General features: G+C 37.3%; 1 protein-coding gene across 4 annotated transcripts in view; it reads left to right on the top strand.

The window, feature by feature from the left end:
• fam120b (family with sequence similarity 120B) overlaps positions 1 to 13,153 on the top strand; it is a 318,887-nt gene that overhangs the window by 78,277 nt on the left and 227,457 nt on the right. The gene's annotated exons all lie outside the window — the stretch shown is intronic.

Raw genomic sequence — 13,153 nt, forward strand, 5'->3', positions numbered from 1 at the left:
AAAAGTGAATGTGTATTCACACATTTAAACATAATGAACAAGGCACTTATGTAAATCTTAGCCATTACAAATTCTGGGCAAGGAAAACCAGACGGTCAACAGCATCTGGTTTGAGTACTGCCCTGTGGCACGTGACAATGTTCCCACCAGTACTGAAAGCTCTTTCAGTACGTGTTCAGCACAAGCTACAGGAACGTGTTCAGCACCACAATCAGCTGGGGTCAGATCAGCTGATCCCGGTACCTCACTTTCATTTTTGATCTCCATCTATATCAGTGTTTCTCAAACTCGGTCCTGGGGACCCACTGTGGCTACAGGTTTTTGTTCCAACCAGATTCCTAATCGGTGACAACACCTGATAACACTGAGCTCATTTAATTAGCTGGTATTTTTTTTTCTTTTATTCGACATTCAAAAAAGCATGTTGTTTTACATTTATAAGACATTTATAAAATTTCTGCTTTTGCTATAGATTTAAATGCTTAACTTTCTTTTGTTGATTTCATTATACTTTGCCCTTTCTCTGTGCAGTTTTTTCCCCCCTTCGTTGTATCTTAATAATGACAACTTAAAACGAGCAGATCAGACACACTGGCAAACAACACACTGAATAATCAAAGGCTGCAACTACTTTAGCGTCACACCCACTAATTAGTAAATAATGGATTAATTAAACAATTAGAACACCTTGAAAAGTAGAATGAAAATCAAGATGAAAATACTGTTAAGAAAAAAAATACATTATTCCTATATAACTGCTTGGTACATTTTAATATTTTTTTTTTTTTTTAGCAAACTTAGTTTTCCAATTAATATATTGTTCCCTAAACACAGAACTTGGGAAATATCAGTTCACTTAATTAGCCCAGGAGTTCAATTAAAAACAGAAGCTGGTTGGAACAAAAACCTGCAGCGACAGGGGGTCCCCAGGACCGATGTAGAGAACCCCTGATTCTATATGATCACTTGCATCAAAATCAGAGTCTCAAACGATAACTAGCTAGACTGAGGCATCTCACAACGTGGGAGTTTCCGACAACGTATCATAATGCATCGATTGGCCCACAGAAAAGTTTTTGCCGCGCCAACTTGAAAATGTATATTTTACACAATTTTCTATAAATTACCGTCTCGCTTTCAACATCATAACTTCAAAAAATCTAAGTTGAACCATCGTAAGTAGGGAACTGACTACCTGTATTGACTGATAATAGAGAAAACAGAAAACTGATTATACACACTTTCATTAAACATTTCTTATTGTAGCGTCTCAGCCAGGTTGAAGCCTTTTTTTTTTTTTTGAAGTGACTGTTGAATCCGACTGAGGGAAGGCGGAGTACAGCGCAGAGGAATGATAGCGGGGGCATGATAGACGCGGTAAGGGGGGGGCGACACCCGGGACGGGAGAAGAGGGGAGAGTGGTGAGTTGGAGAAGGAACTGGAAGGTTGTGTGGTGGGGTTACAAAGTCGGCGTTCTTATTTCTTGACTGTTCAAATAAACTTTTGTGAGACTTTACTACGTCTGTTTTTTTTCTTCTTCTCGAACCCGACGTGGAGGTTGCTACATTATTACTATAGTATGTTTTTACTACCATTACTTAAAACAGTTTATTTTAATAACTATTACATACCTATGGCTGTGTGAAGCCTGTGTCCAAAGCACTGGAGTCTTGTCCAATTGTTAATTTTGACAGCCTTCTTGATGTTGGCCCCACTGTCCATTGTGATGGCCACTTGCCTCTGCTCTGCAAGCCCCCAGGAATTGAGTGCCTCCAGCAAGCCTGCAGCAAGTAATTCGCAAGTGTGGTCATTTGGAAAATAGCTTGTTTGGAGGCAATAACTTTTCAATAGCCAGTCATCATTTATAAAATGAATCATCAGGCTCGGATATGGCTCCATAGTGCGACTTGACCACACATCTGCTGTAGTTGAATAGTCGGTGACTGTAGCCACCACTGCTTGTAATTTCCCTCTGTGTTCTCGGTACAAGTCGGGGATCGCCGTTTGGCTAAAGTACTTGCGACTTGGGATCACATATCTGGGATCCAGTGTCTTGATCATAGCCCTGAATCCGCCTTTCTCCACAGTACTTAACGGAACCATATCTTTGGCTATATGGACTGTAATGGCGTTGGTTATCTCGATCCACCGCTTGCTTTTTTTGTCGTAGGCAGTACTTCTAGCAAATGCGTCTACAAGTGACATCTGACTTGAATGTCCCCTAGGTTTTTCAGTTTTTCCTGAGGACGTGGAGGGTGCCTTTTTACAATAGTGATAGTACCAAGAAAGTCAGTACTGTACTTATGCATAGTACAGTTTTAAATGTAGTGGTCAACTACTTCCAAATTAAGAAAAAATGTTTTAAGTTTGTGCTGTGAAGTAGATAACCTTCATCCCCTTTCTCCATCCCAACCCGAACCCCTGAAGGTTCAATATGAACACTAGCTTCTAAGCCACCCGATCACACTGTTTCAGCATAGCAAATAGCTAAATTTAAACTAAAGCTGTCACATTTTTAATAGGTTTCTGTTACTGTATTGTAAGCAGCACACTTCTTTCTTGTTGACTGTGCAGTTAAGACTTACAAAGAAAAAGCTGTGGTGTACCATTTAACATATTTGATTCTTATCCCAACCAAGTGCTGCTGTGATGATCATGGGCTCACTGTGACCCTAAACTGTGTAGATTAAATTTACTCCTCAGCACAGGTAGGATTAAATGCATTCCTATAACTTTTGTTCAGTCTTTTTCACTTGATTGCATGATATGAACATGCTTAAGCTCTGCTTTAACACTAGAATCCTTTAAGTTTCTGATTTTTTTTCGCTGTCCCTGACCTCCTTAAATTTTCCTGGCATACGCCAAGAAACTCTTAGCTCAATATCACTGTGCCAAAACCCTGCTTTTGTTTTGGAAATGTGTGGTTTAGCAGAACACAGCCTGCTACGCCCCCACCCCGCCATTCAGTCAGATGAAGGCCTTGCCCTGCTGCAATCCTCACAGCTGAAGACTGTGTTGAAGTGTTTATCTGCTGAAGTATTTATAAAGAATTTTATAAAGGTAATTTAAGTACTGTGATTTGAAATACATATATTTCATGTGTGTTCCGTGTCTACAACTATCTGTGTAAATATAGAATGACAGAGGAAATGTGAGGCAAAAAATGCTGAACACAGCTAAAACAGAAAATATTTTCACGTGATAGTAATAATGACATAATTTTGATGTGAAGTGTAGGATGTCTGACGACTGAAGCCCAAATATCCAAGAAACACTTTCACAAAATGTGCAACAAAATACATATGCTTTTATTGAAGAATAAAACTGAAGAAAAAGAAATTGCTCAATTGACATGTTGCTGAAGCCCAACTATCAGTTGGTACTAAATAAGACATTCACATATGTGTGTTTGCATGTTTCAGTTTCAACCAGTTTTCACAGTGGTAACGCTGCTCTGTCACTGATCTGCGCAGATGGCATAGTAGATAAACTACTGTTTAGCAATGGCGGAGTAATAGGTTCAAATCCTGCGTCTTTTCTGTATTTAGTGCTCTGAGTAGTGAGCTGCTATTATTATTATCATATAACAAAAATACTTTTGATGTGAGTCTGTAACATCTTGTGGAAATTTATGGTACTTGGAAAGATGTTACTTTTCCTCTCAAATGGACATTCATATCAGCCTGTCCTTTTGAATTATTTTTTTATTCAGTTTTATTCTTGGGTTCTTCAATAAAAAGTTGTTCGTATGACATGTTGATGTGAATGTCTGTGCGAGGAAAAGTAACATCCACCATTGACACTGTGGTTTCTGTTTGCTCAACAAGACACCAAGAAGAAATGACTGAGCTGTGTTTGTGTGTTTGCTTTTATCCGTTCAGAACTAACTTTTACGTACCATAAATTCACACGGACTGTTACAGACTCAGTATGCTTTTATTATATAATGACAACAATAACAGCAACTCACTACTCAAAATGGAAGGACCCGAGATCGAACCCGCAATTTGAATCCACCTCCAATCCACCTGGCCTTATTCCCCTTCACTTTAGTCTCTTGCACGCACAGTATATCAACCTTCCTTCTCTCCATCATATTTGCTAACTCTCACCCCTTACCAGTCATACTGCCAACATTCAAAGTTACTACCCTCAGTTCCACTCTCTTTACTTTCCTCCTGCCTCCGGACATGTCTCCCCTTTTCTTCTCCTTCGGCCAACAGTAGCCCAATTTCTGCCAGCACCCTGTTGGCTAACAGAACTGGTGGCGGTCATTGTTAACCCGGGGCTCAACCGATCCGGTATGTAAATTTGTATTGTTGTCCGCATTTTGATTTGGCAAAATTTTACACCGGATTCCCTTCCTGACGTAACCCTCCCCATTTATCCGGGCTTGGCTCCGCCACGAAGAAACGCACTGGTTTGTGCATCTCCTGTGGCCGGGTTTTAATTTCATATGTTGGTGGTGATCAATCAGCAGCCCTAAAAAAACTACTGTGAACTCAGAATGGCATTGCAATGTTTTTTTACACACTGGACAATGAAGTACAAAGCCAGCATAAATTTGATGTAGAGAAGGGAGAGCACTTGGAGTGGCATAAAGTGGATGATTCAATCAAGCCGTGAGTGAAGAATGCAGTGGTGGATGGCGGCTTCCTCACTTAGTTTTCACAGACATGGCAAATCCAACAATGAATGCAAATGACAGAATAATGTAAATGGTGTGCTTTGTTCATGAAAATGGCAGGATCAATGCACTTATGGTACTTAACCATAAATGAGGCACCTTTTAGAAGAAAATAGTTTGATTTGAGTGCCTATATTCAAATGCTAGCATATGTATTGAATTACATACATGCACAATTGCACGTATTGAAACACATATATGATTTGGATACAATTGCATACACGTGCAAAGAAAACCGACAGGTTTTTCTTGTGTTTCCATGCATTGTCATGTCTGCTGTGTCTGTGAAAACATTGTATGGTGAGCTGCATTCATTCACAGATTGTGGACGAAGCAATGTACCATCTTGAATGCTCCTTTCCCCATGTAAAACTGATGCTGGCTGTGCACTTCATATAGTGATAGCATTGCTTCTATATCAAACACTTTGCATACTTGTGCAGAAGTACATTGTACTGTTCCCTGTTTGGACAAAAACCATGCTTGATTTCCAGGGAAAGACGGAGTGACTGGTGATGTGACTTGTGAGCCTTTTATGTACAATGAGAAGTCATTGCTGACAGTACTTAACAACACTTTGCATGCCAAATAAGCTACTTGTTCAAAAGACAGGCCCACTCCATACTAAACTGTAAACAAAATGAGATCCTTTGGTCTGTGAAGATATAATACTCCATTGGTAAATATAAAATAATTATTATTGTTTAGAAAATAGTGTGCTTTCTTATTATGTTTTTATTTTGATTTCCTTTCCTCTGAAATAATATCCTGTTCCAAAAGGATAATACTGTCGAATTTGAGCTTCTTCTATAATTTTAGAGAACCCATATTTGACAAAAAGGTACAGAGCTGTACTGTGGTCTGTTTTCCTTATTCGTATGAGCAACATAAACAATCTTTTGAGAATATCTGCTGTATGCTAGTAGGAGGTGCAGGAGAAGGTATTGAAGAGGAAGAGCTGCAGTGTTAACTGTTTAAGTGTGTCATGGAATAGAAGAGTTGGTAAGAAAGGAGCACTGCATAATTAAAATGCTAATTCATATTTATAATTCCTCCACAACTAATAGGAATTGCTAGATGGTACACCGTTAAATCCTGTATAAATATAGTAAATGTATTTTTTAACAGAAAAAATGATTTAAAAACTTTTAATGCATGTATACAGTGATCCCTCGCTATATCGCGCTTCGCCTTTCGCGGCTTCACTCTATCGCGGATTTTATATGTAAGCATATTTAAATATATATCGCGGATTTTTTGCTGGTTCGCGGATTTCTGCGGACAATGGGTCTTTTAATTTCTGGTACATGCTTTCTCAGTTGGTTTGCCCAGTTGATTTCATACAAGGGACGCTATTGGCAGATGGCTGAGAAGCTACCCAACTTACTTTTCTCTTTCTCTCTCTTGCGCTTTCTCTGATCCTGATGTAGGGGGTGTGAGCAGGGGGGCTGTTTGCACACCTAGACGATATGGATGCTCGTCTAAAAATGCTAAAAGATTATCTTCACGTTGCTACCTTCTGTGCAGCTGCTTAGTGAAGCGACATGCTGCATACTTAAAAGCTCGAAGGGCACGTATTGATTTTTGCATGTTTGTTTTTCTCTGTCTCTTTCTATCTCTCTCTCTCTCTCCCTCCCTGCTCCTGACAGAGGGGCTGTGAGCTGCCGCCTACAACAGCTTTGTGCCGCGGTGCTTCGCATACTTAAGCCAAACAGCCCTATTGATTTGTTTGCTTTCTCTGTCTTTATGACAGTCTCTGCTCCTGACAAGCACTCCTTTGAAGAGGAAGATATGTTTGCATTCTTTTAATTGTGAGACAGAACTGTCATCTGTCTTGTCATGGAGCACAGTTTAAACTTTTGAAAAAGAGACAAATGTTTGTTTGCAGTGTTTGAATAACGTTCCTGTCTCTCTACAACCTCCTGTGTTTCTGCGCAAATCTGTGACCCAAGCATGACAATATAAAAATAACCATATAAACATATGGTTTCTACTTCGCGGATTTTCTTATTTCGCGGGTGGCTCTGGAACGCAACCCCCGCGATGGAGGAGGGATTACTGTATTTACATTTAAGCAGCATCTAAATGCCAGTATAAATTAAACCAATGAGTGTGATTATATTGAAGTTAAATATGACAGCTTGTAATTATGAGAAGTATTTTGTTTTCTTTTATGCTGTATATATTATGGATACATATTTCTGTGCTTGTTATTAGCCAAAAAGGGACAGAACAGTATTATTTTTAATAAAAATAAATTGTTAACACTGTTTCTACAGTTTAACTGTAAAAATACCAAGGTTAACACTTTAATATAGAACATAAGGCTTCTACACATTCTGTTATGCAGGAGTTTAGTGTAAAATATTTTTTTAATGTTGTAAAGAAAAAAATCTGCTCTAAAAAAAATCCTGATTGGGTAATTTCTAATATAAACCTACTATCTTTGTTCTATCCATCTCAGACAGGTTGAAATCTAAAGTAATCAATGTAGACCGCTGCGTTAACCTTTGCAGTGCACCATCTATTGAAATGTATTTTGTAGTGCATTACTATGAAGTTTTGTGATGTACCTTCTGTTTGAATGACAAAGACATGACATAACTGGTTGCACATACAGTTATACAAACACACAGACACTTATCCTTTTATTAAGGTGGATTGCCAAATTGGCATTGCTTCTAGTTTTAACCATTTGTTGAACACAAACCTTCAAGCATATTTGCAGTGTATGGCTCACAGATGCCCTAGTCTCTCTGACCTGAAAACATTACACTACTAATGACTTTGAAGTGCTTCTCTACCAATGCCAGTTCAACTAAAATGTTAAAACTAAGCGCAATGTGGTGAGTTTTGTAGTATTTGAAGTTGTACTGATAGAGTGCCCTCTTATTGGCTATTATGTTATTGTCCAGGTTGTAGGTTGGAGTGCTGTATTAATGTGCCAGAATGCATTTGCTGATGTTAAAGCAATAATTTTCAAACCTCTTCACAAAATTATTAATCAAGATATAATGACTTAGGTTTTCTACTTCTACATTAACTCTAACATAACAAAATCATTTTCAGGAAATGGAACTATCCATCCAAAGAACAACCCATCATGATATAGTCTTGTAGCAGGTGGCTTTTTGGAAATGTGTGCATAATGCTGTCTACTATAAATGTTATGAGCCTTATAAAATAATAAGCTTATCCATTTATTTTAACAAAAGGGTAAACTTTCTTTCCTATGACATTTTCAAATTAATGTAACTGTGATGTATCTAAATCAACTAACCACTTAATCAAAATAGACCAAGTACAGCTAAGACACGTGGCTGCACTCTGCAGGTTTGGAACATAACTGTAACACTTATATTTTTACATATATTATTACATCTTTAGAGTTCAAATGAGGTATCAATATCCAAATCCCTACAATAGGTCTGCGTACTTCACTATTAAATGTTCTGCACAAACACTAAGTAATGCAACATTATAAGCTTTGTCACATCTACATATCTCATGTCAAAGTTTGTTGGCTTTTTTTTTTTCTCTTCAACCAAAAAGCTTGGCCCCTTTTTTCAGCTACTGTATGCATGTTCATACTAAAGGAAGATTCTTACAGGTACATTTTAAATAGGTAAATGCAAATCATAAAATATTGTATTTATTATGTGAAGTATACACACCTTTTAATAAGGAGTGCATTTTGTTTTTAAAGAAATTCTCTTTATAGACTACACAAAAATAGGTCTACCTAGTTGCATGGATTCACTTATACTGAGCAGCCTTAATTTTGCTGCAAAACTAGTTAATATGAAAACCTGCTGCCACAGGGATCCCCTGGTTTAGACTACACAGGCGCTTGTTGCCATCTACAGGCAGTTAAAAAAAATTACTTTCATCTTAGCTGCACAAATAAACATAGAAGTATAACATAGCTAAATAAATGTAAATATACTTTTGTGTCAATTACAAAAGTATCTGATGCATAAATTGTGAAAGCTCTCTAATATATTGTCATATCAATGTTCTGAAAATATTAACAGTAGCTCAAATCCTCTGCATTAAACTTAGGTGTCTAGTCAGTGGCAGTTTTACACACTGTATTCAGGTTGGAATGTTTCTTTAGGTGACTTTGTGATAGTCTCTTTTACCAGCAAAAACTAAAGAACAGCTACTATCCATGTACTACACATATACTCACTCATAAACAGCTTTTGATACATGCATTTAATAACTTTTCTTTCACTTTTTAATTAAAGTACCTCCTATAATTTAGTGCCCCACTAAAGTCTTGTTTGGACTAATTAAGTTTGACTTTGTGAGGAGAAAACTATTTTGCAAGCTTGTATATGTAATTATATATTTTACAAATTCTTGTGTGCAATTGTAATTGGTCAATGGATTTCTGATGTGTGTTTAATATATCCTTGACCTTTAATTTTATTTTTCATATTTTATTTACAGTGCATTGAAGTTTAGCATATAAATTTTTTTTTGTCCCCAGTATTCTACACATCAGACCCTACAGTGTTAAAAAAGAAATGCAAAAATTCATACATTTTAAGTGTATAAATTTCCAGTTTCCTAAGTTAACACTTGACAGTGATATCTTGCACAACAGTTACAGCACAAGTTATCTTGGAATATAGTGTAGGCTGTACCTAGATTTGACAGTATTTCACCATTACTTGCAAAGTGCCTTTAGACTGTTTCATTTAGGTTTAGATTATATTCACATATTATTTAATCCTACAAATGTTTGATTACATTTAAGCTTGGAATAAAGAACCAAATAAAGATCTTTATTTTTTTGTTTCCTATTAACAATATTATATATCTTTTGATGGCTAAGGGCAATTTTACACTCAAATGTGAATGTGACAATTAGTTGCAGATTTTTTTGTACTGATCAGCAGTTATTTCTCATAGACCTTCCTTTGTAGCTCCTTGCATTCAGTATAGTGTATTTCCATGTACAAGTCTTGCATGGCATAGGCATCACTAATTGGTATTTCATATTATGCATGCTTTTTCTCAATGTAAGCTCCTACAAGAACATTTTATGTTTTAAATATCATCAGAGGAAAGTTATGTACCAACATTTTCTTAAACTACTTTGCCTCAGTTATTCTTTAAGTGTACTATATTTAAAAAATTTAGAAATTATCACCATTTAACATTCATTTTTTTTCCATTGTAGACCGAAAAAAGTAATAAGAATGTGCCAGTTAATCGTACAAATGTATGGAAGCTTTCAAAGCCCCTTCGTCTGAAAAAGGGTCCCGAGTTGCCTCAAAAGCTTTCATATTATAAACTTTTTAGTTAGCCAATAAAAGGTGTAATTTTGCTTGACTTCTCGTTACATTCACAAAGGCTAACACAGTACAACACCCTAGTACTACATACTGTATATACAATATAATACTGTATTGTTGCATCATAAAGATTTAGCTTATGCATGGTATTCTCATTACGTTCTCTTAGTAAAGCACACACGTGCATTATCAGTCCAGCGGCAGCAGGCAGTATCAAAATAAAGAAAAAAGCTTCCATATAGGGAAAAAATACAATCATGTAACTTTTATCACTAATTGTCCAGTTGTCTACTGAGACAGTAAACAGCATCTGGGCATTAACATTCGGTGCCAATAATGCCCCTGTCCACATCCCTGGACCAGAAAGACCAACATCTCCTTTTAAAATGGCTGAAGCTCACAACACTAGTTTGATTTTTGCTTTTTTCCTTTTTAAAACAACATCAACATGCTGTTTTACAATATGTATGTAATCTCAACATACGGACCAATACATTTGTGCCTTGAAAAGAAAAATGGATGTTTTCAGTTTAGTTTTAAGGCATTTCATTACATTGGGACTGTGGTATTCTTCACCTCCATTATAAAATGCAGGAGAAGGCTAGTTATTTTTAAAAAAAATTTAAAAATATGCTTCACTTCAGAAGCAATTATATATGGCAAACTAATATATACATTGACTGCAAAGAAATAACTTAATACTGAATATTGGTTGGTCTCGTCCGTTGCAGGAGATGTACGTCTGAAGCGGAACTCTGTTAGCGGTGGTGTTAATATTTCTCTTATTTTTATTATCCCGAGGTATTATTTACCCAACTTGAGGAGGTTCTATTACAGTATGTGCAAGCATATATAAACATGAGCGGTAAAAAAGAAGCTCAGAAAGAAACTGAAAATAAACTCAGATACACCCAAGCCTAGACAGGCATCAAGTCCAAGTTCATCCACAAGGTATGGCGTTACAGAGATTGCCCCGGAGCAGATGGGCGAAAGCATAGATCTCCCAGGACCCTGGGCCACTTCATCTGCAGTTGAGAGCGAATGTGCAAGTGATGCAGGTCATGATAACTAGTCAATTCCAGAAGATCACTTGAAATTGGAAATGGCCTTGCTGTACACATTATCATCTACTCCTTGCGAGCCAGGAGCATCGGCTGTAACGGGGCTTGCTGCTTCACCTGCAGAGCGCGAAGGCCGAAATGATCTGTCCGAACTGAAGGTAATGACCTCTGAGCTCAAGAAAGATATAAAGAAAGAAAGAAATGGTATGCTCAAGACAAATGAGAAGCTGCGGCTGGAGCTGCAGGAGCTGTTGCAGGATAATAAAGATTTGGAGAAACGTGTATATAATCACTTTGAGGCAGCCTTTAAAGGTATGCTGGAAAAAACTTGAACGCATTTAGGAAAATGCATCTAAATTGAGACGCAGAGAAGAGCGACTAGGCTGATTCCAAGGCTACAGGGGTTGAATTAGGAAAGATTAAAAGAGCTGAGCCCATACAGTTTAAGCTAAAGAAGATGACATGATTGAAGTGTTTAAAATTATGAAGGGAATTAGTACAGTGGATTGAGACTGTTGGCAATTAGTTGGAAGATGTTAAGCAAACATTCACAACTCAAATTGAAACAGCCAAAACATCTGGCATCGACCTCCAAGGGAAAGCAATGGCTGCAAGTTCCAAATGCAAAAAACTCTGAGACAGACTTGGTGCTCTGGAAGATGGATGCAGAAGGAATAATATTAGAATCGAAGGTCTACCTGAGAATCGTGAAAATCCAAACCCAGTGAAATTCTAAAATAACTGGAGAGGACTTTAAATCAGACACTGAGATAGCAGCAGCTTACCGCATACGGTGATCAAATACCTCTAAACCTAGGACTCTTGTCGTGCGGTTCGATAAATCACAATCTAAATATAATGTAATGCCACTTCTCAGACAGAAACAAGATATTATTTTTGAAAATAACCACATTTGTATTTTCCCTGATTTCTCACCTTCAACAGCTAATAAACGTGCTGCTTTTTACAACATTAAACTGCGCTTAAGAAAGACCAGATCAGATATAGCCTCATGTATCCTGGCAAACTGAAAGTGGATATTCAAGACAAGCATTACCTTTACCACTACGGATGGAGCAGAAAAGGAGTTAAGAAAGATGATCGTGAGTCGCATCCGTCGTGGCATGGCAACGAAGATATTACCAGCTGTCTGTTTCAGTGGCAATGATACTGGTACTGTAATTATACATCCTTTTCCCTTCTCGGTCACTTTGTTTGTTTTAATTACAATTATATATGTATGTATGTGTGGAAGAAATTAAATTAACTTTCATTCATTAATTTATTTTTTACTCTTCTAAAGGAGACTTTAACATCATACTGTTGGTTTATTGTTATTATTGTATTAGGGTTTACTATGCTTATCCAAGGCCACTTTTTAACACTGTTCCCTGGATTTACGATCTTACTATTTCAAGGCTGTTGAAGATTATATTTTATGCTTATAGCATTTGGACTGTATTGGCAATAGATATCTCAATTCTAAACCTCATACGCAGCTGCTGGTGGGCTTGTTTTGTTTTGGATGTGCTCTGTCTCTAGGTATGTCAGAGGACTGGTACTTTGAAGTGTGGTCCAGCCTCATGTGGGGAGGCAAAATCGGGTGGGGAGGGGGGGGGGTTTAGGCTAGGGGGGAAGAGAGAGAGAGCAAGCTATCTCTAATCTGTCCTTTTAATCCTTATAAGTACCAACGTAACAATAGGCTTCATGGCAATAAAGGTCAAAGCTGTCTCACTTTCAGTTAATACTACAAAATGACATCAAACATTCTGAGTCAATATCTCCATGACAGGCTAGTTTGTGAGCTAGAATATTAAAGGCCTGAATCGCGAATTAAAGAGAAAAAATGCACTCTCTTACCTAACAGGTCTAAACGCTAAAATAGTATTTTTACAGGAGACCCACTTATTAAGAAATGATCAGTTCCAGCTGCAAAAAGATTGGACTGGCCAAATGTTCCATTTCATCTTTACAAAGAAAACTAGAGGTGTGGAAATTCTTATACATAGAACAGTCTCATTTGTAGTATCAGATGTAGTATCTGATCCTGAAGGGAGATATGTGATTGTCATGGGTAATTTATTTTACTGTAAAGTGAT

The sequence above is a fragment of the Erpetoichthys calabaricus genome, chromosome 3, assembly GCF_900747795.2.
Source record: "Erpetoichthys calabaricus chromosome 3, fErpCal1.3, whole genome shotgun sequence".
NCBI classification, from domain to species: Eukaryota; Metazoa; Chordata; class Cladistia; order Polypteriformes; family Polypteridae; genus Erpetoichthys; species Erpetoichthys calabaricus.